At 49.3% G+C, this 24,907-nt stretch overlaps 1 long non-coding RNA gene across 1 annotated transcript; it reads left to right on the top strand.

The window, feature by feature from the left end:
• The first annotated feature begins 7,566 nt into the window (after positions 1–7,566).
• Positions 7,567–23,854, top strand: LOC138094634 (uncharacterized). Its single transcript, XR_011146258.1, has 3 exons — positions 7,567–7,776; positions 20,890–21,358; positions 23,217–23,854. It is a non-coding gene; the product is annotated as an uncharacterized lncRNA (long non-coding RNA).
• Positions 23,855–24,907: the final 1,053 nt, after the last annotated feature.

Raw genomic sequence — 24,907 nt, 5'->3', positions numbered from 1 at the left:
TGACTCATTTGAAAAGACCCTGATGCTGGGAAAGATTGAGGGCAGGAGGAGAAGGGGATGACAGAGGATGAGATGGTTGGATGGCATCACCAACTCAATGGACATGAGTTTGAGTAAATTCCAGGCATTGATGATGGACAGGGAGCTCTGGCGGACTGCAGTCCATGTAGTCACAAAGAGTCAGACACGACTGAGCGACTGAAATTAACTGAACTGAACTGAACTGTACTGATCAGAATCTAGACACAGACTTGGGACTTGTTATTCCTGCCTTTATTTTTCTCAACTTTTAAATCTTTTCAGTGACTTATAATAATAAATTTATAATAATTCATAACAATAATTATGTTGTGTATAATTATAATTTATAATAAATTAATGTTCCCTAGCTCACTGAAGACTTCCCCGGTGGCTCAGTGGTAAAGTATCCACCTTCTAATGCAGAAGACTTGGGTTCAGTTCCTGGGTGGAGAAGATCCCCTGGAGAAGGGAATGGCAAGCCACTCCAGTGTTCTTATCTGGAGACTCCCATGGACAGAGGAGCCTGGTGGCTATAGTCCCTGATGTCAGAAGAATCAGACACGACTGAACAACTGATGAACAGTAATGACAAGCTCATTGACATTTCATTCGCAAAACGGGTTCATAGATTCAGTAACGGCTTTGTTCTTGGAGAAAACAAAGGCTTTGCAACTCTTTTCCCTCGTGAAATTATTCCCCACTTATGGCAGATGTGAATTTGAGTCAGGGTTTTGCCCACTGCAAACAAAAGAAACTGTTTTACCTGACGCTTTATGTTTGAGGAGAACATTCCTGAATAGTGTCTTCAGCAGTCACGTTTTCGTTCAGGTCTTCCGGATATTCCCTTGAAATCCTGCCTGAGGACTCTTCTCTTTCCCATGGTGATGTGGCTGGGTGGCAGCAGGGCTCTGTTTCAGAGCTGAGGTTGGGACGCTGATCTCATTCTTTAACTTCTGCAACACCAGGAACTGAGGCCTCCCTTGCTCCGCAGGGAAAATGCGGGGATCTCCTGCTTTTCTGGGATCTCTTTCAGCCCACACTGACCTAAGTGTGCCCCTCTAGTCTTTTCTGCTTCTCGTCTAGACTGTAAGGTCTCCCAGAGGGTCAGCTCTTCACTGGGGTTATCCCCAACCTCAGGCTTTGGCTCCAGAGACAGAGGTGAGCCTGGGGGTCCGTGACCCCCCTGAAGGCAGCTTGCACCCTGGGCACACTCTCCCTGCCAGGCTGCCTGGGCTTGATGCCAGCCCTGCCCGCCCCAGAGGGACCCCTGTAGGACCTCTGTCCTACAGAGTGACTGCGTGACTACATCCAGTGACTGCGTCCCACCCCCTTAGCCACGGCCCTTGAGGTTCCTCTGGTGTCGGGCAGCTCTGGGCCACAGGGCCCACCTGCAGGGCACCCCTGTCCTTCCAGGGGCCGACTCCTGGGTGGTGACAGGCTTCAGGAAGCCACGGTGTGGCCATTTCCTGAGCTCCTTCATGGTCCACTGAGGCCGCTTCAGCCCAGCATCTAATTAATACCTAGAGCGGACTGGTTGAAGAGGGGCTTTATCAAGGGGATTCCTGCAGGAGGAAGAGGGGTCATTGTCATGTGGAGAGCAGTGACAGCTGTGCCAGCGTCCCATGAGTTAGGGGGGTTCTCTCCGGCAGAGAGGAGTAACCGGTTCCGGGAAGTAGGAAGAAACGGTGGCCTGGATGGATGGGAGGGCAGACGGTGTCCCAGCCCGGAGGACGGGAAAGGGGAGGCTTCTGGGCAGGAGTGACCCGCGCCTCCGGCCAGGAGCGGGAGATCCCCCAGATGGGCCGCAGACACAGAGCCACACACAGAGGGGCTGGTCAGGAGGCCTCCCCTTGATCTTGAGCTGCCCCGCACCCACGTGCTGTGTCACATGGAAGGGCTTGGCGGCTCATCTCCAGGGACACAATTTTGCTGTAAAAGCAGCAGTTTTTTTTTTTCAGGGATGTGCCATGTTATTATTTTTTCAACTTTTTATTTTGTATTGGAGTATAGCCGATCAGCAATGCTGTGATAGTTTCAGGTGGACAGCAAAGGGACTCAGCCCTGCGCACACACGTACCCATTCTCCCCCAGACTCCCCTCCCTTCCAGGCTGCCGCATGACGTTGAGCAGAGTCCCCTGTGCTGTACGGCAACCGGTGCCTGCTGGTTATCCGTTTTAAATATAGCGAAGCTGTGTTTACAGTTTCTCTTCTCTCTCTGCTGTGTGCTCTATTTGTGTCTGGCTCTTTGCGACCCCATGGACTGTAGCCCACCAGGCTCCTCTGTCCATGGGACTCTTCAGGCAAGAATACTGGAGTGGGTTGTCATTTGCTACTTCAGGGGATCTTCCTGACCCAGGCATTGAACCTATGTCTCTTTTGCATCTTCTGCGTTGGCCTTGATGGTTATCCATTTTAAATATAGCAAAGCTGAGGTTACAGTTTCTCTACATGAGCTCAAAGAAGAGCCTACAAGGAGACCCAGGCAGCTGCAGGGAGTCTGTGAGAAGCCTGTGATGGGCTTCAGGCCAGGCCTGCTCCGGGCTGCTGAACTAGGGCTCCAGGAAACGGACCCCAGTGCCTGCATTCTCTTCTGAAACACCATGTGGAAGACTCCCAGGCATAGACCCTGGGGCTGGAAAGTGAAGTCGCTCAGTCATGTCCTACTTTTTGCGACCCTATGGACTGTACCCTACCGGGCTCCTCAGTCCATGGAAATTTTCCGGGCAAGAGTACTGGAGTGGGTTGCCATTTCCTTCTCCAGGGGATCTTCCCGAGCCAGGGATAGAAGCTGAGTTTCCTGCATTGCAGGCAGACACTTTGCCATCTGAGCCACCAAGGGGCTGGAAAAGAATGATCCATACTGAGGGAATGATTTGAAAAAAAGAGGCAGGAATTAGTTTTCAGAAAGCAGAGAATATTCTGTAGACCCAACTCAGCCTAAAAAGAAAATTTTTGTTCAGGCAACAGTGGAGGGTCCCTGGAAAAAGAGGCAGGTGCCTGTGAGGAAATTTCCAACACGCCCCCAAAGACGGGGGCTTCCTCTCCTAAATCATGAGGAGCCTGGTTCACCTGAGGGCTATTTCTTGAGGTTTATTTTATGTTATTTAATTTTTATTTTGATAAAATTCACATAACATTCACCATAGTAATTATTTTCAAGAATGCAGCTCAGTAGCATAATACATCAGTTCAGTTCAGTTCAGTCGTTCAGTCATATCCGACTCTTTGCAACCCCATGGACTGCAGCACGCCAGGCCTCCCTATCCATCACCAACTCCCGGAGTTTACTCAAACTCATGTCCATTGAGTCGGTGATGCCATCCAACTGTCTCATCCTCTGTCGTCCCCTTCTCCTCCTGCCTTATATACATACCTCATATATAATACATGTACATAGCAATATGATGGCGCTCGTGGTAAACAACCCACCTGCCAATGCAGGACATAAGAGATGCAGGATCAAGACCTGGGAAGGGCAGATCCCCTGGTGAAGGAGATGGCAACCCACTCCAGTATCCTTGCCTGGAGAATCCCATGGACTGGGGAGCCTGGTGGGCTATAGTCCATGGGGTCACAGAGCCGGACACGGCTGCAGCCACTTGGCAGGCAGGCAGGCACGTGATGCATACTTCACTGTTGTTGCTAAGTTGTGCTGGACTGTTAGTGATCCCATGCACTGCAGCACGCCAGGCCTCCCTGTCCTTCACCAGCTCCCGGAGACTACTCAAACTCAAGTCCATCGGGTCAGTGATGTCATCCAGCCATCTCATCCTCTGTCACCCTCTTCTCCTTCTGCCTTCAATCTTTCAGGCACCCTTCAATCTTCAGGGTCTTTTCCAACGAGTCGGTTCTTCACAAGGTGGCCAAAGTATTGGAGCTTCAGCCTTGGCATCAGTCCTTCCAGTGAATATTCAGGATTGATTTCCTTTAGTTTTGACTGGTTTGATCTCTTTGCTGTCCAGAGACCTCTCAAGAGTCTTTCCCGGGATCACAGTTCAAAAGCATCAAATCTTTGACATTCAGCCTTCTTTACGGTCTAACTCACATCTGTTGATGACTATTGGAAAAACGATAGCTTTGACTATACAGATCTTTGTCAGCAAAGTGATGTCTCTGCTTTTTAGTACACTGTCTAGGCATATGTGTTATAATATTAGTATATGTATAATGTATATGTATTATGTGAAAGTGAAAGTCTCTCAGTTGTGTCTGACTCTTTGCCAGAATTCTCCAGGCCAGAATACTGGAGTGGGTAGCCTTTCCCTCCTCCAGGGGATCTTCCCAACCCAGCTAGCTCTCCTACATTGCAGGCAGATTCTTTACCACTTGAGCCACCAGGGAAGCAATAATCTTATTAAAATCCTCAGTGATTGATAAAGGAATTGGCTCAGGGAGGTGAAGGCGTAATCCCAGGTGTACTGCTGGCAAGACACTGGGTTTAGAATTCAGGATCACAGCTGCCTCCAAGCCTCCAGTGCCCTCCTGATAATCATAAATGTTTCTTTCTTCCATGACCATATCTGTCAGACTAAGGTGCTGGTTCTTTACAAGAGCAGAATGAAACACAGTAAATAAAGTAAAATATTTGCCACCTGCCTGGGCAGCATTCCAGCCTGCGCTTCAATTGCTTCAGCGGCTGAGCCTCCCCAGCCATCCCTACCACGCCCGAGACCCACGTCCCACCATCTCTTTCTTCCCTCCCCTCCCTGTCTCTCTCCTTCTCCTTCTTACCACTGTCTCGTAACCACCAGGACTGTTGTTGACTGAAGGCTACAAGGAGAGTGCACACACACACTCACACACTGCAAATAGATGCTCTCACAGTCACACGCACATACACATATACACACGCACACTTGTACACACAACAAACATGAGCATGTAAACAAATACGCACATTCATGCACACACACAAGTACATACATATACACATATGTACTCACACATACATGCGTGTACACACTGAATACACAGAAGCATATACATATATCATGCACATACATATACACATTTCTGCACACTCACACATACACACAATGGCCTCCAACCCCACTTGTTTCCGAACTCTTTAGGCCCTAGCATCCTCTTTTCTTAGCCCTGTAACTCATTTCTCTGCTGCTTCCTCTTATAAGAATTTTCCATCAGTAAGCACTTTAGCGCTGAAACATGGGTTATATCTGGAGATTAACTCCAGCTGGAGAAAAAATTCCACATGTTCTTCCACCTCTTTGTAGCGTCTTTTGCAGGTTATCGAACAACTGGCCATGCTTTTTGCAGGAGAGCAGGATTCTCTTTCCCCACCCACGTGCTCTCCTCTCTGGACAGTACTGGGCTGGTCCCTCCCTGCGGAGAATCTTACATGACCCCAGCTCAGAGGCCGTGCAAAGAGACACCACTTACATTTAGGATGGAAGAAACTTGATGATGAAAACGAGGGGCAGGAACACAAGTTATAAGGAGAGGCTGCTTCTTCACCTCCTGCCAACGGAGCAAAGACTTTCACAGCTTCTACTTGCTTTCTGTTAGTATTTTATTATTGAAGTATAGTTAATTTACAATGGTATGTTAGTTTTAGGTGTGCAACATGGTAATGCAATATTTTTATAGACTACACTCTATTTAAAGTTATTGATGAAGAAGATGTACGTCTGTGTGACAGAATATTACTCAGCCACTAAAAAGAATGACATAATGCCATCTGCAGCAACATGGCTGGACCTAAAGCTTACTGTACTGAGAGATGTAATGCACAGAGAGAAATATACATGATAGTGCTTCTATGCACAATATTCTTAAAATTACACAAATTAACTTATTTATGAAACAGAAACAGACTCACAGACGTAGAGAATGAATTTATGGTTACCAGAGGGGGAAGGGTTTTGGGAAGGGATACATTAGGAGTTTGGAATTGATAGGAAAAAACTGCTATATTTAAAATGGATAACCAACAAGGGCCTACTGTATAACACAGGAAACTCTGCTTGGTACTCTGTAATAACTTAAATGGGAAAAGAATTTTAAAAAGAATTGTTGTTGTTGTTCAGTCACTCAGTCGTGTCTGACTCCTTCCGACCCTATGGACTGCAGCACGCCAGGCTTCCCTGTCCTTGACCACATCCAGAAGCTTGCTCAGACTCATGTCCATCAAGTCGGTGATGCCGTCCATCCATCTGGTTCTTTGTCATCCCCTTCTTCTCCCGCCTTCAATCTTTCCCAGCATCAGGGTCTTTTCCAGTGAGTCAGTTCTTCACATCAGAGGGCCAAAGACTTGGAGTTTCAGCTTCAGCATCAGTCCTTCCAATGAATATTCAGGACTGATCTCCTTTAGGATGGACTGGTTGGATCTCCTTGCAGTCCAAGGGACTCTCAAGCGCCTTCTCCAACACCACAGTTCAAAGCATCAGTTCTTCAGCACTCAGCTTTCTTTATGGTCCAACTCTCACATCCATACATGACTACTGGAAAAAGCCATAGTTTATGCAAAAAAAGCAAAAAAAGCAAAGTAATATCAGATACGTGTACATGTATAAGTGAACCACTTTGCTGTACACCTGAAACTAACATAACATTGTTAATCAATTATATTCCAATAAAAAATTTTAAAAATGAAGTTATTACAAAATAATGGCTATATTTCCCTGTGCTGAACAACATACATTTATTGCTTCTTTTTTAAATTTTTATTGCAAGATGCTTGCCTTACAGTATTGCGTTAGTTTCTCCCATACACCAACATGAGTGGGCACAGGCCCACACAAGCCCCCTCCCTCTACACGTAGTGGTTTGTGCTTCTTAACCCCCCACCATCACTCCTTCCCCCGCCCCCCACTGGCAAACACTGGCTTGTTCTCTCACAGCTTCTAATTTCTGACCTCGACTTTGGTCTTTGCTCCTCAGGCCTTGCGAAGACTTTTCTGACGTCTGCATCCAAGTTCCAAGGTTGAGCAAACCCTTTCGAGTTAGATAAGCCCGGTTTGATGTAACTTTGAATAAACAAACAACAAGAAAAAGAAAACAGAAAGTGAGAAGATCCCTAAATTTACCAAAAGGCACAGGAATGTGACTTCCTCTCCCCAGGTTTACAGGGAGAGATAGAAGTGAATTAAAACCTGGCTGCTTGAGCAACTGACATTCCGCTGGAAATGCAAGCTTGGAAGGGAGCCGGAGCCCAGCGGCTGTCACTCTGCAGTGAACGCAGAACCACCCAAGGGCTTGTTAACACACCCAGAGCTCGGACTTGGCAGGTTTGCGTGGGGGCTGACGTTGGCGTTTCTCGTATTCCCAGCTGACGCCGATGCTGCTGGCCGAGGGCCCCCCCGTGGGAATGGCTGTTGTTGTGCCTTTAGCCTAGCCACAGGGCAATGACGCAGCTCTCGCAGCTCCCGTGCTGCCAGGGGCAACCAAGGCATGCACGCAGGAGTGGCTGATGCAGCCATGATGTAACAGGGACGAGCCAGTGTTGACTCTTCCCTGCTAGATCTGTGCCTTTGGCTGCTTTTTTTATTATAATCACATAGAATGGTTTGCCTCAGATCACCCTGCCCTCTGCCTGACTGTTGTGTCTTTGTTCAGAAGCCTGTCCTCCTGTGGATGGCAGGAAGGAAGAAATTAATGCTCTCCCCTGCCTGAGGCTCGCCATTCTAGGAGGTACCTACAGGACTGAATGGCCTCTTCGCTGTGTCTCCTCACCTCCCGGACCTCTGATCCATAAGACAGCCTGGCATCTGGATCCCAGACGGTCACTTTGAGAGGTTAGTCTGCCATCTTCTTGGTCAGCCAGCTTTCAGAACGAAGTTGAATTCCTTGGCTCAACACCTCGTTCGTCTCTCAGATTCACTGGTCTTGCCTGTGGCGAGCAGAGCAAGCTTGGACTCGGTAACAGGGAGGAGCTCAGGGCTTCTCAGATGTTCGCTGATTCCATTTTCATCCACTTAAAACTGAAGATCCCTGAAATCTTGGGGTCTAGGACACTGGCCCTCCCTCTTACATTCAGGGCTTAAGTTCTTAGCTGTGTTTTCCTTCCAAATGATTTCAGCTAGTATTGGGCAGAATTACATCCTCTAAGTCACTCTTGAAGGCCTCGTGGTATTTAAAGTATCTTTTGTTTCCAACATCCTGGAATACTTAAGTAACCCTTTTCCAGATCGAATAATGTCCCCTGTGTTTTGGTTTATTTACAGTTTTTCTGAGGCTGCAGGAGAGCCAAGCCTTATTCTTGGCACAAGGCTGGGCTGTTTTCACCCTCTGCTACCTGGAGGTTAATCGAAAGAAACACCCTGGCAAAGATAAAATCGCCAAGCAGGAGGCAGAAAAGCGATGCCCTCAGGCCCAGCCTGTCACCACCTTGCTGAACTCAAACAGCAAATCCCTGAGGAAGCCCCGGGGTGTCTGGGTGACTCACTGCCCCTGCAGATCTGGGTTTTCTTCCTGGGGGATAGATTGCACCACTTTTGCTGTTTTTATTGGGAAATCATTTTTAAATTAGAGAAAACATTTTAAAAATTGAACCAGAAGACTTGTGTGCCCTCTCCTCAGAATCAGATTTTATTTCCATTTTTCCCCATCTGCTTTGGCATTTGTTCTCTCTCTGTCTAAATGTGTTGCTGCTGCTGCTGCTGCTGCTGCTAAGTCGCTTCAGTCATGTCCGACTCTGTGCGACCCCATAGACGGCAGCCCACCAGGCTCCCCCGTCCCTGGGATTCTCCAGGCAGGAACACTGGAGTGGGCTGCCATTTCCTTCTCCAGTGGATGAAAGTGAAAAGTGAAAGTGAAGTCACTTCGTTGTGTCCGACTCTTCGCGACCCCATGGACTGCAGCCTACCAGGCTCCTCCATCCATGGGATTTTCCAGGCAAGAGTGGGGTGTCATCGCCTTCTCTGAAATATGTGTGTACATATTAATATTATATTCTCTGAACCATCTGAGACTAGCTTCTTACCCCTAATAATGGGTGTGCTTTTGTGTAACTGTGGTACAATTATCAACTGCAGTAAATTTAACATTGATGCAATTGCTTCATCTAGCCCATTATCTATATTTTAATTTTGACAATTAATCCTATACAGTAAGTCCCCCGCATACTAATGAGTTCCATTCTGATAGTACGTTTGTTTATAAGTCCAATAAATTTAGCCTAGGTACAAAATAACACAAGGCCATATAGTATTGTACTGTAATAGGTTTATAATATTTTTTTCACATAAATAATACATAAAAAACAAACACAAAAAATGAAGCAAACATTTTAATCTACATACAGTGCCTTGAAAATACGGTAGAGCAGTACAACAGCTGGCACACGGGGCGCTCCCACATCTTTGAAAGTTTGCAACTTGAAGCTCTTATGCAGGGGCCTTACTGTAATGTCCCTTATGCATTCCCCCCTCCAGTAAAGGAATCAGTTCTAGGACCATTTCCTGCATCCGGTTATCCCGTCTTCCGATCCCCTTTCACCTAAGACAGTTCAGAATCCTACCCGTCTTGCTTGAAGGGACTGTTTGCCAATGATTGCTCACATAGAGCTGGGCCGTGCTCCTTGAGAGGGATGCTGAATATCATGCGTCACACCCACAGTGCAGGGTGTGGTCTGCCCTCGACGCCGAGGCCGTTTGTTCGGCAAGTGATTGTGTGGTCCCATTTCTCACTCCGTAGTTACTAGCTTTTCCCTGATTTTGAACAAGGTAATTGTGAGAAGCCACATTAAGACATGCCAGCGTCCTGCTCCTCATCCAAATCCATCCCCGCCCCTGAGATCTGAGCATCACTGATGACGCCCTGAGCATCACTGATGACCTTGCCTGAGCCGCTCTGTACAGGGATGGCCACCGAGTGAAGACCTTCCAGTCCAGCCCTCCCTCTACTTTATCAGCTGCACGATCATGCCACAGCGGGTGAGAGCTCATCCTTCCCCGCTTCTTATTTTGTGTATCGATTTATTCTCAGGTGATGGCCTGGTGGCTCAGTGGTAAAGAATCTACCTGCCAAGAAGGAGACGTAGGTTTGATTCCTGGGTCAAGAAGATGCCCCTGGAGAAGGACATAGCCCTGTAGTATTCTTGCCTGGAGAATTCCATGGACAGAGGAGCCTGGCATGCTACAGTCCATGGGGTTTCAAAGAGTCAGACAAGGCTTAGAAACTAAACAACAACAATTATTGTTGACATGGACACAGGGATTTTTGCAAAAACTCATCACCATCCTCAGTGATATTAGAGTGAAAACTGACCCAGACGTTTCTGCTGAGACCTCCTTCCTGTGGCATCTGCACTGTGTCCTTGTACCAAGGACCCACCTCATTTTTTTTCACCATTTTTCTTGTTTTCTGACATAGTAATAAGTCCCAAGTTCATCTTCTACTTTCTCTGACCCAAGCCTGGGATCTGCCACTTTTATACCTGTTTTTATACCTAAAACAAGGAAGTTGACTTCTATTGGGTTTATTTCCAATCTGTGAAGAGAGTTCTCTTTAGTGAGTGCTTAGAGTCTAGAATTGAAATCTCTTAGTTAAACAGAACTCCTTTGGTGGCAAGAAACAGAAAGCTTGACTCGAATGAGCGTAAGCAAAACATCAATTAATTGATCAATGGAATCCAAGCAAGAGTCAAACAGTCAACCTCTGAAAGTGGAGTGGTGGTTCTGAACCCCAGAGGGCGTTGATCCCCAGATATAAATGCTGCCCCGCTTCCTCAGTTTCAGGACCTCATCCTTGCTTCTCTCACTGGGCCACTGTGAGCCCAGCCTGTTCCTCCGAAGGGCAGGAAGCCTGGCACCCGGAGCGCCCTTGGCTCCTGTGACTCAGCCTCCAGCCTGGGGAACTCCTGCTCAGAAACCCTCAGGAAAGACTCAGCATTTCCTAGATGACCAGGTTTCCACCCCTGGGCTAACCTAGAGGGCCATCCAGATGCACTCGGAAAAGAACAGGGCAGCTTCTGAGCTGACAGACTGGAGAGGCAAAGGAGGGGGTCCCGGGAGCATTAAGCAGATCCTCCTGCACACATCTGCTCAGACACAAGAGTGTTCGGCTAATTGCCTGCTCACTGTGCTCAGGTGCTGCAAATGAGTTGTTCTTTTCTTCTAAGGGACCCTGGAATGTAAAGTTTCCAACCACAAAACTGTGTCACAGCCCCAGCCGAGACTGATGGGGGGCAGCTGTGAAATGCGTAGAGGCGCAGTCAGCGTGGCCCTTGCATCAGGCTCACCTGTCTGCACTGTGGCAATTAAAAAAAAAATAGGGGGACTTCCCTGGTTGTCCAGTGGCTGAGACTCTGCCCTCCCAGTGCAGGGGGCCTGGGTTCAGTCCCTGGTTGGGGAACTAGATTCCACATGCCACAGCTAAATACCCTGCATGCCAAAATTAAAAAAAAAAAAAAAAAAAAAGAACCAGAGTGCCACAAGTAAAACCAGGGGCCAAATAAATAAATATTTTTTTAAAGTAGGAAAAAGGCTGCTTGAAAGGAAGGGAGCTTGGAGACAGGTCCCGTTCTCTGTGACCTTGGGCAACTGGTTGACCCTGTGAATCCTACACTAGCTTGAAAGTCAGTTTCTGCTCAGACACCCCACGCCTACGTGGTCTGTGTTCAAGCAGAGATGTTATTTTGACAGCTCTGGCCTTGCCTCCACATCGACCTCAGCCAACCATGACTGTTGGTGACCGCAGATGGACAGAGAGTCCAGTCCTGGACTAGCCCCTTCCCCTCCCTATTACCTAATCCCCAACTCCCTTCTGGCATGCCTTGGACATTCTTCGGGTTTGGACCCAATCCCCAGGCCCTGTTTCACCCATCAGATTCCATATTAGGTGTGTCTAGTGCCATCACAAAGTGTGGCCAGAAAGAGGCCAGCATGCCAGGCTCCTCTGCCCCAAAGTGGCAGGCGCTACCCATCATCCCAAGAACGGCCCCATGCACTCAGCCAAGCTTGAGTCCCCAGACCTCATCATCACTGGTTACCATGGTTACAAGGCAGCCACTCCCGCCACCTATAAGGGTCTTTTCAGAGTCCAGGGCCCCCACCAGGGTTACAGAAACTGCAGGAAGACATTTGGAAGTGGGTGCTGGGTTACAGAGCTAGGTGACTTGTGTTTGGGCTTGATTGTGAATGCGTCATGTTACTAGGATGGTGAGCATGCCTGGAAAATGGATATGAGCCTAAACTGTGGGCTCCACCATAAGGGGTGGGATTAGTGGTTCCGGGGCCCTGCCAGAAGCCCAGCTGTATAGACAAGCCATGGTGACCTACTCTCCCAAACTATGAGCCAGCTCTCTCCAGCTGCAACGGGGGAGTGCTAGCCTGAGAGTGTGGAGCCGGCCTAAGTGCAGGGAAGAGGGATGTGAGTGTTTGTGGGTGTGGGAGAGGAGAACAAGAGGACTGGGTGGAAGAGAAAGAGGAAAATCACAGGGAGAGGCCGAGCGAGCAGATGCAAGTGGTCCTGTACTTGGGGAGGAAAGAAGACACGAGATGAAAAGAAGCCAGGGCCCTTGATGGGGGTGGGGGACAAAAGTCAGCAGAGGAAGGGGTGGATCGCTTCTGTCCAGAAGTGAGTCATGTTGCCGTCTCAGAAGAAGAGCCTAATAAAAGGAAATGGTTGGGAAAATCAGTGAGTTTTAAAATACTCGGTTATTTTCAAGAAGGGGTTAATGAGACGCCGAGCTCCTCATCTCAACAAGGTTTTCTCTGGGATACTTGTGCTCACATCTCTCCACCATGTGAGAGTCTGAGACTCAACGAGGTGGCATCCTGTGGGGATTCCTTCCATCCCCTTAGCTGAGGTCTGCCAAGCACCTACTATGTGTTACTCTCTGTAGCAGATGCAAGGGCACCCAGAGACTGGGGCTTCACAGCTCAGCCCAGAGGAGAAGCAGAGATGCGGAGCGGTGAGCACAGAGAACGGGCCGTATGCTGCACACAGCATGCAGGAGAGAGCGGGCTGGGTCTGGGCCCTCGGGCGTCGCCAGGGTGAGGACGCCCAGGAGCTGTTTGCTGTTTGCTGTGTGCTCCGTCGTCAGTCGTGTCTGACTCTTTGTGACTCCATGGACTGTAGCCCGCCAGGCTCCTCCATCCATCGGATTCTCTAGGCAAGAAAACTGGAGTGGGTTGTCATTTCCTTCTCCAGGGGATCTTCCCAACCGAGGCATGGAACCCGCATTCTCTTGCATTTCCTGCCTCGGAAGGCAGGTTCTTTACCCCGTTGCCACCTGGGCAGCCTGAGGATACCCAGGACAGAAGCAGCTAAATCTCCCTGGGACTCTGGAGACCCTGCGGGACCACAGCAGGGTGGCATGTGGGACTGGAGGACCGGCCAGGGCCCCTCAGGCTGACTCCTGAGCGGATGCTGACAGACATCAGGGTCGATGCACAGTGGACACAGACACGATGAATGCTCTTCGCCCCCCTCAGATACCCACCTCACCCCCTCCGCCTCTTCAATCCTTCATTTCTCAGCCGTCAGCTCAACACGCCCCTCCCAGACAGGCACCTGCCCTCAACCAGCTCACCCCAGGCTTCTCCAAAGTCCCAAGTTTTTGAATATAATCTCCCAAAGTAACTGAATTCTTATTGGACACTCAAGAGAATAAACTCTCATTTTATGTTTCTATCATAGCTAACTGAGTCCGAATGAAAATTTCCTCACCTTTAAAAACGGCAGGGCCGTCTCAGTTCATTCAAAGCGAGTAATGTACATTCCTGCCACAAGTTGAAATGAACCCACATGTTCGGCAAGAAAGAATACTGTGGAAACCAGAATTGAAAGAGACACGTGTACTCCAGTGTTCATCGCAGCGCTGTTTACAATAGCCAGGACATGGAAGCAACTTAGATGTCCATTGGCAGACGAATGGATAAGAAAGCTGCGGTACATATACACAATGGAGTATTACTCAGCCATTAAAAAGAATGCATTTGAATCAGTTCTAATGAGGTGGATGAAACTGGAGCCCATTATACAGAGTGAAGTAAGCCAGAAAGAAAAACACCAATTCAGTATACTAACGCATATACATGGAATTTAGAAAGATGGTAACGATGACCCTGTACGGCAAGACAGCAAAAGAGACACAGACGTAAATAACAGACTTTTGGACTTCTCTGGGAGAAGGCGAGGGTGGGATGATTTGAGGGAACAGCACTGAAACATGTATATTATCATTTGTGAAACAGATCGCCAGTCCAGGTTTGATGCATGATACAGGTGCTCAGGGCTGGTGCACTGGGATAACCCAGAGGGATGGGATGGGGAGGGAGGTGGGAGGGGGTTCAGGATGGGGCCACATGGACACCCATGGCTGATTCATGTCAATGCACAGCAAAAACCACCAAAATATTGTAAAGTAATTAGCCTCCAATTAAATAAATTAATTAATCTAAAAAAATACTGTGTTTTCTTATGCCCACCAGTTTGTTAGCAATAAATAGCATTTTCCAAAGAAAGAATTTCAAAGCAATAACAAGTCTGTATTCTAAAAGAATGCTAGATGTAGGCGTCTGCGGTTCATCTTGTGAGAACCCAAGTAGAGCGGAAGTGGGTGGTATGAGTCAATGAGGGGGGCACTTTGACGCAGGGCCCCGTCCTTCCTACAGAGTGATGGGGAAGGGCTGCTGCCCAGTGAGCATGCAGTGAAGTCACAAATACAACTGGGGGCAGGAGTCCCACCAGCGGGGGCGATGTGACGGGTGATAACATCATTGAGAACAACAGCAAGTGCGCCCGTCTCAGGGAAACCTGTCTGAGCACCCGAGCGCCCTGTCCCGTCACACTCCTGTCTCCTCGCCATTTCGGTGCCGACTCACACGCCTGCTTCCGCGAGATGCTGGGCCGAGCCTCTGCTTCGCACTTGCCTTTCGCACTTGCGTTCCGAGGCAGGGAGGCAGGCACTTCCGGCGCTCGTGCTGCGGAGGAGAGTCGTCCGGGCAAGAGGCCAGGGGTCACTCAGCCGTGTCTCCTGGCTTCCAGATTCACCAAGTTTGAAAGAAAATAGAAACCAGTCACCTCTGCTGTCAGTTTTCAGTAAAGGGAATGGTTTTCCTGGTTAAATGAGACAAATCAGAAAAACCTAATCGTTTTTAATGAACCCAAAGGGGGAAAGCCCAGAGAGTTGGGCTAAGAGCTCTCTGACCTTGAGATGGCAGGAGCTGATGGCAACCCCAGTTGGAAATAAGATGATTTCAGCCTAAGTGAATTCTCCCAAGCAGGAAGAATCGGTTTGGGAAGAGACTTGCAAGCCTTCGGCAGACTCTGCCGAGACGTATTTGAGTGGCCTCCACTGGTTTTGCTTCATGATAATGCACCTTGTGGGGTTTGCAGGTGGCTCAGTGGTAAAGAATCCGCCTGCAGTGCAGGAGCCCCAGGTTCAATCCCTGGGTTGGAAAGATCCCCTGGAGAAAGAAATGGCAACCTACTCCAGCATTCTTGCCTGGAGAATCCCTTGGACAGAAGAGCCTGGCAGGCTACGCTCCATGGGGTCAAAAAGAATCAGAGACACACACACACACACACACACACACACACACAAAGTGCCTCAAAGGTGAACTTTTACCAAACAAAAAGGCAGACTTGAAGAAACAAGACTGCTTGTCCAGAGTGAGGTCAAATCTGAAATTGGATTCCGTCCCATTGGCACTGTTAATTCAAAAGACCCACTGGACTCGGGGGCTGGAATGGCAAGGGCTCCTCTCTCTCCATCCCCTTTTCTCCCACACCACAGTTCAGGGTCTTAAGAGGAAGCCAAATTCAATAGGGACAGACATTTAAGAAGAAAAACTCATTTTATTTAAAACTTCATTTTATTAAACTCCAGGAATTTGTCTCTAGGTTTAAAGAGAGTTGATCCGATGACTCAAAGTTTTCACGTTGACCTCCTCGGAGGGTTGGGGAGGCCTCCCAGGCCTGCAGAGGGTGCAGCTGACAAAACAGACAGCTGCTAAGTCCACATCAATGGGCACTTTCAGTCGATGCAGATGGCTTAGAAATTGCCGCCCTTGGCATGGAATTCTCTGGCGCAGGAAAACAGAGAGGAGAGACATCAGGCTCGCCCACGAAGCCAGGCAGCACATCCTGCCTTTCCTTCACCTCCACCTGTGACTGCTTCTAAATCTGAGAAAGTAGTCCAGCTGCCCACATGCTCAGATCTCTCGCCACACCTTCCTGCAGTGTCAACTCTGCGAAAGGACGACAGTAACAGACATCACAGTGGACAGAACAGATCACACACATGGACAGGATGTCACACATGGACACATAGATCACCGGCAGAGTACAGCCTCAGCAAGAGGTGAAGCCGTGCACAAAAGGCAGCTCCCAGACTCTTGAGAGTCCCTCGGATTGCAAGGAGATCAAACCAGTCAATCCTAAAGGAAATCAACCCTGAATATCCATTGGAAGGACTGAGGCTGAAGTTGAAGCTCCAATACTTTGGCCACCTGATGTGAAGAACTAACTCATTGGAAAAGACCCTGATGGTGGGAAAGACTGAGGGCAGGAGGATGAGATGGCTGGATGGCATCACCAGCTCAAGGGACATGAGTCTGAGCAAACTCCAGGAAATAGTGCAGGACAGGGAAGCCTGGTGTGCTGCACTCTGTAGGGTCGCAGAGTTGGACACAACTTTAGCGACTGAGCAACAGTCTGCCCCAGTTATGGTTCACACAGTGGCCCCCACCCTCACAGTCCCAAGCATAAGCTTCGGTGGGAAGCTTTGTCTGGCAGCTGTGTATTTGTGATCACCAGGAGAAACACACTCCTCACAGCAAACACTGAGAGCTGCTGCGTATCTGTGGAGAGATGAAGTGCAGATGTCGACTGTTGTACAATGAATTCAATTATTGGAATTTTTGTCATCATTAATCCCATAAACCATCCTCAAAGGCACTCTTTTCAAAGCAGAAAATGCTGAATGAAGCCTGGGTTAGAGGGGTAGTTGAAACCATTTGCCTCTGTGCAGTGGGGAAAAGAAAATATTTTACCCCTAAGACGACCCCGTAAGAGTGACTAGAGGTCATTTTCTTAGAAAGTTTAGTGTGAAACAAAGCAAAATCTATTTGCTTAACACACACACACATACACACACACACACACACACACGTATATGCATCCCATGCAAATGTCTGTGTCTTTTAATTACCATAAGTAATTAGAAGAGTAGATTTTACTCCGAAGAGGTTAGTTGAGACATTTGTTTGTGATGAGCATTTCCCCCTCTATGGAGCTAGAAATATCACTGTAAATGTGGTGATTAACAATGTCTCTATCTCCAGCTCAGGAAGTGTTGACACAGATGCTTGGCTAATCATTGATAGCAAATAGCTATTCCCATAAAGGCGAAGATTAGTTGGAATTGGCATGCATTTTGTTCTTCTGTGAGCCTCATTTGATTATAGATGATGTTTTGTTAGAGTGTATCCATGCAACCTCATAATGATGTAAAACCCAAGAAAACAGGGACTCTGTGCCAAAACCAAATTAAATACGTGTTCGAAAAATGCAAGCTTGATTCGAGTTCAGGTACCGCGAAGCTTGCCTTCATGTCTATTGTTGCTAAATCCTTCAGGGAAACTATAAAAAGCAACCCTGACATTAATATCAATTTAAAGTTGGTGTCACTGCCAACATTTCCTCCCCGTGAAGCCCAGCTGTCGTATCGTCTCCAGCCCAACAAGGAGTGGCAGCAGAGCCGCTTCCACAGGGCTGGGAAAGCTGCGCACAGACTGGGCGAGGAGAAGCCCTCTGCTCTGCACAAGCCCGCTGCACTGCCCTGGTTTCCCTGTGGGCAGCACGGACACCTCTGGGAGCTGGGTACAGAGCCTGTTCTCTGGGTGAGCGGCTTCGGCGTCTCTGACCTGTCATGCCCCTTCCTCCTTCTTCTGCAGTTTCCAAGGCGCACCTACATTCAGATGGCTCCCACCCGCTTGCCACCCCACTCACACGTGTGCTAGGCTGTTTCCGTCTTGTCCAACTTTTTGCCACTCTATGGACTACAGCGCACCAGGCTTCCCTGTCCTTCACTATCTCCCAGAGCTTGCTCAGAATCGTGTCCATACAATCGGTGATGCCATCCAACCATCTCATCCTCTGTCGCCCCCCACCCCTTCTCCTCTCTACCAAACATAGCTTAGCCTAGCCTACCTTAAACGTGAGCAGATCACATACGTTAAAAGATGGTTGTGAAAAATCATCTAACGCAAAGGCTATTTTATAATGAAGTGTGGACCATCTCAGGTAATTATTGAGCACTGTGCTGGAAGCTATCTGGGCACAGGATGGTTGTCAATGTATCACGTCGACCGTCATGATTTTTGGGTTAACTGGCAGCTATGACTCGCAGACGCTGACCAGCCTCACAAGAGAGTACTACGACATGTATCACCAGCCAGGGAAGAGATCCAAGTTCAAAGTGTGGTCCCTACTGAACATAGAGACATTTTGTGCCATCATACAGTCGAAAAATCCTAGGTCAAACCATCCATCGTAAGTCAGGAACCTGAATACGTCGATCTCGCCAAAGAACAAAAGCATCCTGCTCTTTCCCTTTAAGGAAGTGGGGAGAGGACGAGAGGCAGCAAACACAGAATTCAGGGCTTTGCACGCCCTCCTGAGGCCCTCAATGTTTACATTTGCTTCCAGGACACTCAGTAATGTTAGCCCCTCATTTCCACGCTCAGTCTTACCTGACAGCTCCTGCTCATTCTTGAAAACTCGGCTCAGAGTCAGCACGGGCAGGATCTCTGTGACCTCTGCGTCCTCGGGATTCGGGCACAGCTCAAGTCCTCAGCACCCGTGCCAACATCTCTCAGGGCTAATTAGATGGCATCCACCCATCTGTCCTGCCCTGGTGGACTCTGAACTTCTTGAAGAGGAATTCTCTTCCTCCTCTTAGAAGGACACTAATCCCATCACAGGGGCCCCACCCTCATGACCTCATCTCTACATAATCACCTCAAAATACCACCCCAGTGGGTTAGGACTTCAACATGTGAACTGGTGGGGGGCAGTGTGCAAGGAGGAACGAAACCGTTTAGTGCACAATAGGCAACCACTGGCCACATGTGATGACAGAGTTTCTGAAATGTGCACAGTGTGGTGGAGGAACTGAATATTTAACTCTGTGTGTGTGTGTGTGTGTGTGTGTGTGTTACGTGTGTTAGTCGCTCAGTCCTGTCCGATTGAGCTTTGTGACCCCATGGACTGTAGCCCGCCAGGCTCCCCTGTCCATGGGATTCTCCAGACAAGAATACTGGAATGGGTTGCCTTTTCCTTCTCCAGGGAATCTTCCCAACCGAGGAATCGAACCCAGGTCTCCTCCTGCATAGCAGGCAGGTTCTTTACCATCTGAGCCACCAGAGAAGCCCAAGAAGATGAGTGGAAATTGTATTTTATGTTAACTGATTTAAGTTTATGTTTCAGTAGCCAAACGTGCCTGGTGGCTACCACACCGGACAACACAGCTCCAGATCTCTTGCGTGCATGGGTACTAGGGAATGAAAACCTACCTGAGTTCAGGCTTGAGTGGCTAAAGTTCCTGACTGTATCAGGGAAGTGAAAAGGCTTCCCAGGTGGTGCTAGTGGTAAAGACTCTGCCTGACAGTGCAGAACACATGGCTTTGGTCCCTGGATCGGGAAGATCCCCTGGAGGAGGGCGTGGCCGCCCACTCCAGTGTTCTTGCCTGGGAAATCCCATGGGCGGAGGAGCCTGCTGGGCTACATACAGTCCATGGGGCCTCAAAGAATCGGACATGACTGAGCGAGCACAGATACACACATCCGGGAAGGTACTTACCATTTTCTCACCGAACCTCTGCAGGATCACCTGTACCAGACCAGATGCCGCCTTCCCTGGGGGCCCCTGCAGGCTCCCCCCACACACACAGGCAGTGGTGGGAAGGAGCCTCCCTGGAGAGGAAACACTTGGACAGACACCTGTGTCCTTGGGGTGACCTGCAGGAAGGAGCTGCAGGTGGAGGCCGGGCCTGGAAACATCCGCAGGTGGGGTGGGACCCAGCCCAGCCTGCGAACAGAAAGGGAGCCTGTGGTCTCAGCAGGCGTCCAAGCACGCAGGCCCTCCTGCCACCAGAATATTTCCTTTCAAGCAGCATGGGGGGCTGTTGCCGGGCTGTGAGGAGGGGCAGAACATGACATTATTGCGGTTTCAAGCTTCCTCCTTGGGCACCTCTGAGGGCACCAGGTCTCGGGGGCAAGAAGGACAGCAGAGGTGCGGGGGCTGGGGGGCGGGGAGGAGAAGCAGCCTGGTCAGAAGAGGAGATAAAAGAGGGGGAGCCGAGAGGCCGCCCTGTCACTGGAGCTGAGGACACGCGTGACCCATGAACACCTCCTGGGGTCAGGTCTGCAGCGAGGGGAGCTGTCGGCCGGGAAGGGCAAGGTTCCAGCTGTGCTCAGGTGGCCTGGATGAGATGCCCCCGGGATACCCACGTGGGCAGTGAAGAGTAAAACAAGCAGGGAAGAGCCTGCAGTGACTGACTCCTGAGCCAGTGTCCTCTTCTCTGGAATAAGAAGTCTGTGGACGGGACAAGACACCGCATCAGAGGTGGTCCAGGAACGCTTCTGCTTTCTCGGTCAGCAAAGACTGGGCAAGTCCTACAGGCCACTCAGCACAGACCCCAGCAGCCTGTCCCACAGCTGGAACGTTTCTTTAGCAGCAAGGGGATGGCTGAAGCCCCTTAAACCACCCCCACACTCTGCTTCCCACGTTTCAAACTGCTAGATAAAGTTGTTGAGAAATCCTGGAGTGCCCCCCAGTTTTCCCTAAACTGTATTTCTCACAGTGGACTCTCAGCAACGAGATAAATTTAGATTCCCCCCATTGTATAGGCTGATGTTTTCAATTCTACTTTTATTATCTTGCATTTCTCTTCCAGGCTTAGAATCCCTCTTTCTCATCACCCTGCAGTTCTTCCCTGTCTGTATTCCTTTCTCCTCCTCATAAGACGATCGTGAAACCGCTTCGGTCACCAGTAAATGGCGGAAACAATGAATGAGCTTGGCTTTCAACACTCCTAAACAGACAGTTGGGAGGTGGTGGAAAATTAAAAGCAGGCAGCTCCATGACATTAGTGAGTCCTGCCTGAGCGGAAGAGCCCGACCCGTCTCCAGTCTCATCATACCACTGACATCAGAGCGGAGGGGCTGGCCAGGACGGGGAGCCCTGGAGCAGAGCACACCGTGAAGCCGGGCTCGTCTCGTCTTCCCCACAGAAGCCCAGCTTGTCTCGTGCAGAAGTGGGAAACGGCAGCTTCCACCAGCGGACGAGGAAGCTGACGGATCCTGCAGAGAGGAGCTTGGTGTGAAGGCGAAGGGAGCGGGGACAGTGATGCGGCATCCTCCGGGGTCAGTACTCTCCCCCCAACACTGGCTGAAAGTGGGGAGCTCCTACCAGCCTATCACCAACCCCACGGAGCCTGGTTTGACTAAAAGCTTTCACTTGCTAGATTTTGTGAAAACTTTACCAAGTGACTTTCACAAACTTGAGGTCCAGAAGTCAGTAAAGGAGATCAGGTTTGGCCTGGGGAGAAAAGCAGGGTGGGGCATGGGATGCTCCGCAGGTTAGCAAGTCTCGGGTTGGGGGGTTGGGGTGGGTGCTTTCTTTCCAACCATCACTGAGGGCAAACAAAACATGAGTTGCGTCAGCACCCCGTAAAGGACATCAGTCCAGGGCTGTTAATTATTACGTCAGCCCCAATGTATTGAGCATGTTCGTCAACCACAAATAACAGTGAAACTTAAAATAGACTGTGATTAAAGCATTCAGAGAAAAGGCAACCTCGGGGCCCCCACACAGATTCTTTCCATCCCCAGAACAACAGGGCCAAACAGCTGTGGGGAATGCGACCTTGCCAGAAACGGGCAGAACCCTGCCAAGATGTCAGCATCAGCCTCTTGGGCGGCTCTCTGGGTTTCCTGTCCATTCTACTACCCCTAGCCAAGAGCAAAGGCTTCCCATGTGGTTCAGTGGTAAAGAATCTGTCTGCCAATGCTGGGGCCATGGACTCGATCCTTGGGTTGGGAAGATCCCCTAGAGGAGGGCATGACAACCCCCTGTAGTATTCTTGCTTGGAGAATCTCCTGGACAGAGGAGCCTGGTGGGATACAATCCATGGGGTCACAAAGAGTTGGGCGCAACTCAGCACACACACAGGCACCCAAGTCTCTCCTGACTCATTTTTATCTTCCCAGCCACACACGGGATATCTCAGTAGCATAAAAATGTCTAAAGCCAGTGCAATCCAGGTGTGTGCATGCTCCGGTGTGTCTGGCCCTTTGTGACCCCCAGGGACTGTAGCCAAGGGCTTCTCTGTCCATGGGATTTCCCAGGCAAGAATACTGGAGTAAGTTGCCATTTCTTTCTCCAGAGATCTTCCTGACCCAGGGAGCAAACCCATGTCTTCGACATCTCCTGCGTTGGCAGGTGGATTCTTTACCACTGAGCCACCTGGGAAGCCCGAAGTCTTGGCAATAAAAGGCAATGAGTGAGGAGGTAGCTCTGAAACAGCCCCAGGTTCCCACCGCAGCCCCCCAACCCTGTAGTGGACACACATAGGCTCCCAGTTACTCAAACAGTAACCTAGGTGCTGCTGTGACTGGAGCTTGTTGATGGAATTCAGGTCCAAAATAAATTGACTTCAAGATCTGGAGATTATCCAGGGTGAGCCTGACCTAATCAGGTCAGCCCATACAAGGGATAAGGTTCTACCTTAAGAAAGAGATTGGAAGCATCAGGGGGACGCACGTGAGGGGGTCCCTCTGCTGCTGGCTTTGAAGATGGAAGGGGATTTCAGATGGCAGGGAGTGTGGATGGCTTCTGGGACCCAGAGTCCTCAGTCCTACAGCCGTAAGGAAACGACTTCCACCAACAGCCTGTAGGACTTGGAATCATAATCTTCCCTGAGCCTCTGGAAAGGAAGGAAGCCCAGCCAAGAACCCAATTTCCCCAGGTGGGACCCTGAGCAGAGAAGGGCCCTCTGAACTGAAAAATTACGAACTAACACAGTGAAGAATCTGCCTGCAATGCAGGAGATCCGGGTTCAATCCCTGGGTCGGGAAGATCCCCTGGAACAGGAAATGGCAACCCACTCTGGTATTCTCACCCAGAGAATCCCATGGACAGAGGAGCCTGGCGGGCTACAGTCCACGGGGTCGCAGAGTAGGACACGGCTGAGTGACTACATTTTCACTTTCTTTCCAGCAGCTTTTGGTGACTTTACGCAGCAAAGGAAAACTGACGGAATCTGCTGGGTGATGTTCAGATGCCGACTCCCGAGCAGGCCCCCACCGCACAGCTGCAGGATGTCAACGACCTCAGCAGAGAAGGATGATGGCTCCTGTCCTCCAGCCCCCTAGGGGGAGAGCAGGGGGCCGCCCAGAGAATGCACAGAGCTCGCTCGGAAGACTGGAAACTGCCTCCAAGATAGAGCGGATCCTGTCGCCTTCTTGTCAATGAGCATCGTTAATTACACTTGTTTTCATTTTCACTCTTGGAGATATCATTTCATTTTCTTTTACAGTTTTGCTTGAAAAATTATGGTATCGGGAGACTAGGTTTGCCTGAGCTGTATTAGAAAGCTGGTGTTCACAGGCGTGCTGATGGCTATCGCTTGGAGAAGGTGCCAACGCTGCTGACCATCATGCTCTCGGAGAGTCACAGGATATTCGCAGATTAAAAGCCCTGAGAAGTCTGGCTATGAAGGAATGTGCTTGACGTGATTTATTTAACCAGGCACCTTCCAACCCTTCTGCTCCAGAAAGCCCTTTCCTCCAGCCACTCAGATAAATTAGGGGGAAGGGGGGAAGAGCCCAGCGTGAAAAAAACGTGTTCAGAGATTAATAAAGGCAAAGAAGTAATACACAAAGATGCACAGACTCTGTGTTGTGTGCAATCCCGTCGTGCTGTGTGTGATCATGGATGTGTGAGGGTCTACACCGTCCTCTGCCCAGGGGCCTCGACTTGGCCAGATTTTGGACATCCCCCCATGATCTTAAAGCTTGGGGGCTCAGACAATAAAGAACCTGCCTGCAATTCAGGAGATCCCTGTTCAGTCCCTGGGTGGAGAAGATCCTCTGGAGGAGGGCATAGCAACCCAGCCCAGTATTCTTGCCTGGAGAATTTCTTGGGTGGAGGAGTCTGGCCAGGCTACAGTTCATAAGGTTGCAAAGAGCCAGACATGACTGAGTGATCACACCATGACCTTGAACCTAAACATTCTCAGACAATAAGGCAGAGGGAAGGGAGCTTTGGTAAGAATAGTTAAGACAGGGTTCATTGCCTTATATTGCACAGGAAGAAATTTCACTAAGAAGTGAAAATATCTTTCTAATAGGAAAATAGCTTGATAAGAAAATGAAAAATCACTGTCCTTAGAAAAAAAAACTAAAGAATGCTCTTTTACTTACCTAAATCCTATACAAGTAGACAGTCTATCATTTGCAAATAAACGTTTTGATATTTCAAATGAGACCTACCCTGCCAGATAAAGAAGTCTATTATAGATCAACAGTGATTTATGTTTTATGGTCTGGGGCCAAGACACAGGCAGATCTAGAGGCCAGAACAGACAGTCCAGAAACAGGCCCTCCTGTACAGGGGCTTCACATATGAGCAATAGGACCTTAAAAAAATGAATTGTTACAGTTTCTAGAGTCAAGAAGGGGACAGCAGAGGATGAGATGGCTGGATGGCATCACAGTCTCGATGGACATGAGTTTGAGTAACCTCCAGGAGTTGGTGATGGACAAGGAGGACTGGCGTGCTGCAGTCCATGGGGTCGCAAAGAGTCGGACACGACTGAGTGACTGAACTGAACTGGAGTCAAGAAATCTGGCTAACACATTGGGGAAGAAATCTTATATCTCCAACTCTCATCCTATTTTATAATGAACTGT

Source organism: Capricornis sumatraensis, chromosome 18, assembly GCF_032405125.1.
Source record: "Capricornis sumatraensis isolate serow.1 chromosome 18, serow.2, whole genome shotgun sequence".
Taxonomy (NCBI): domain Eukaryota; kingdom Metazoa; phylum Chordata; class Mammalia; order Artiodactyla; family Bovidae; genus Capricornis; species Capricornis sumatraensis.
The sequence above is the reverse complement of the archived record's forward strand: the minus strand, read 5'-3'. Positions and strand labels throughout refer to the sequence as shown.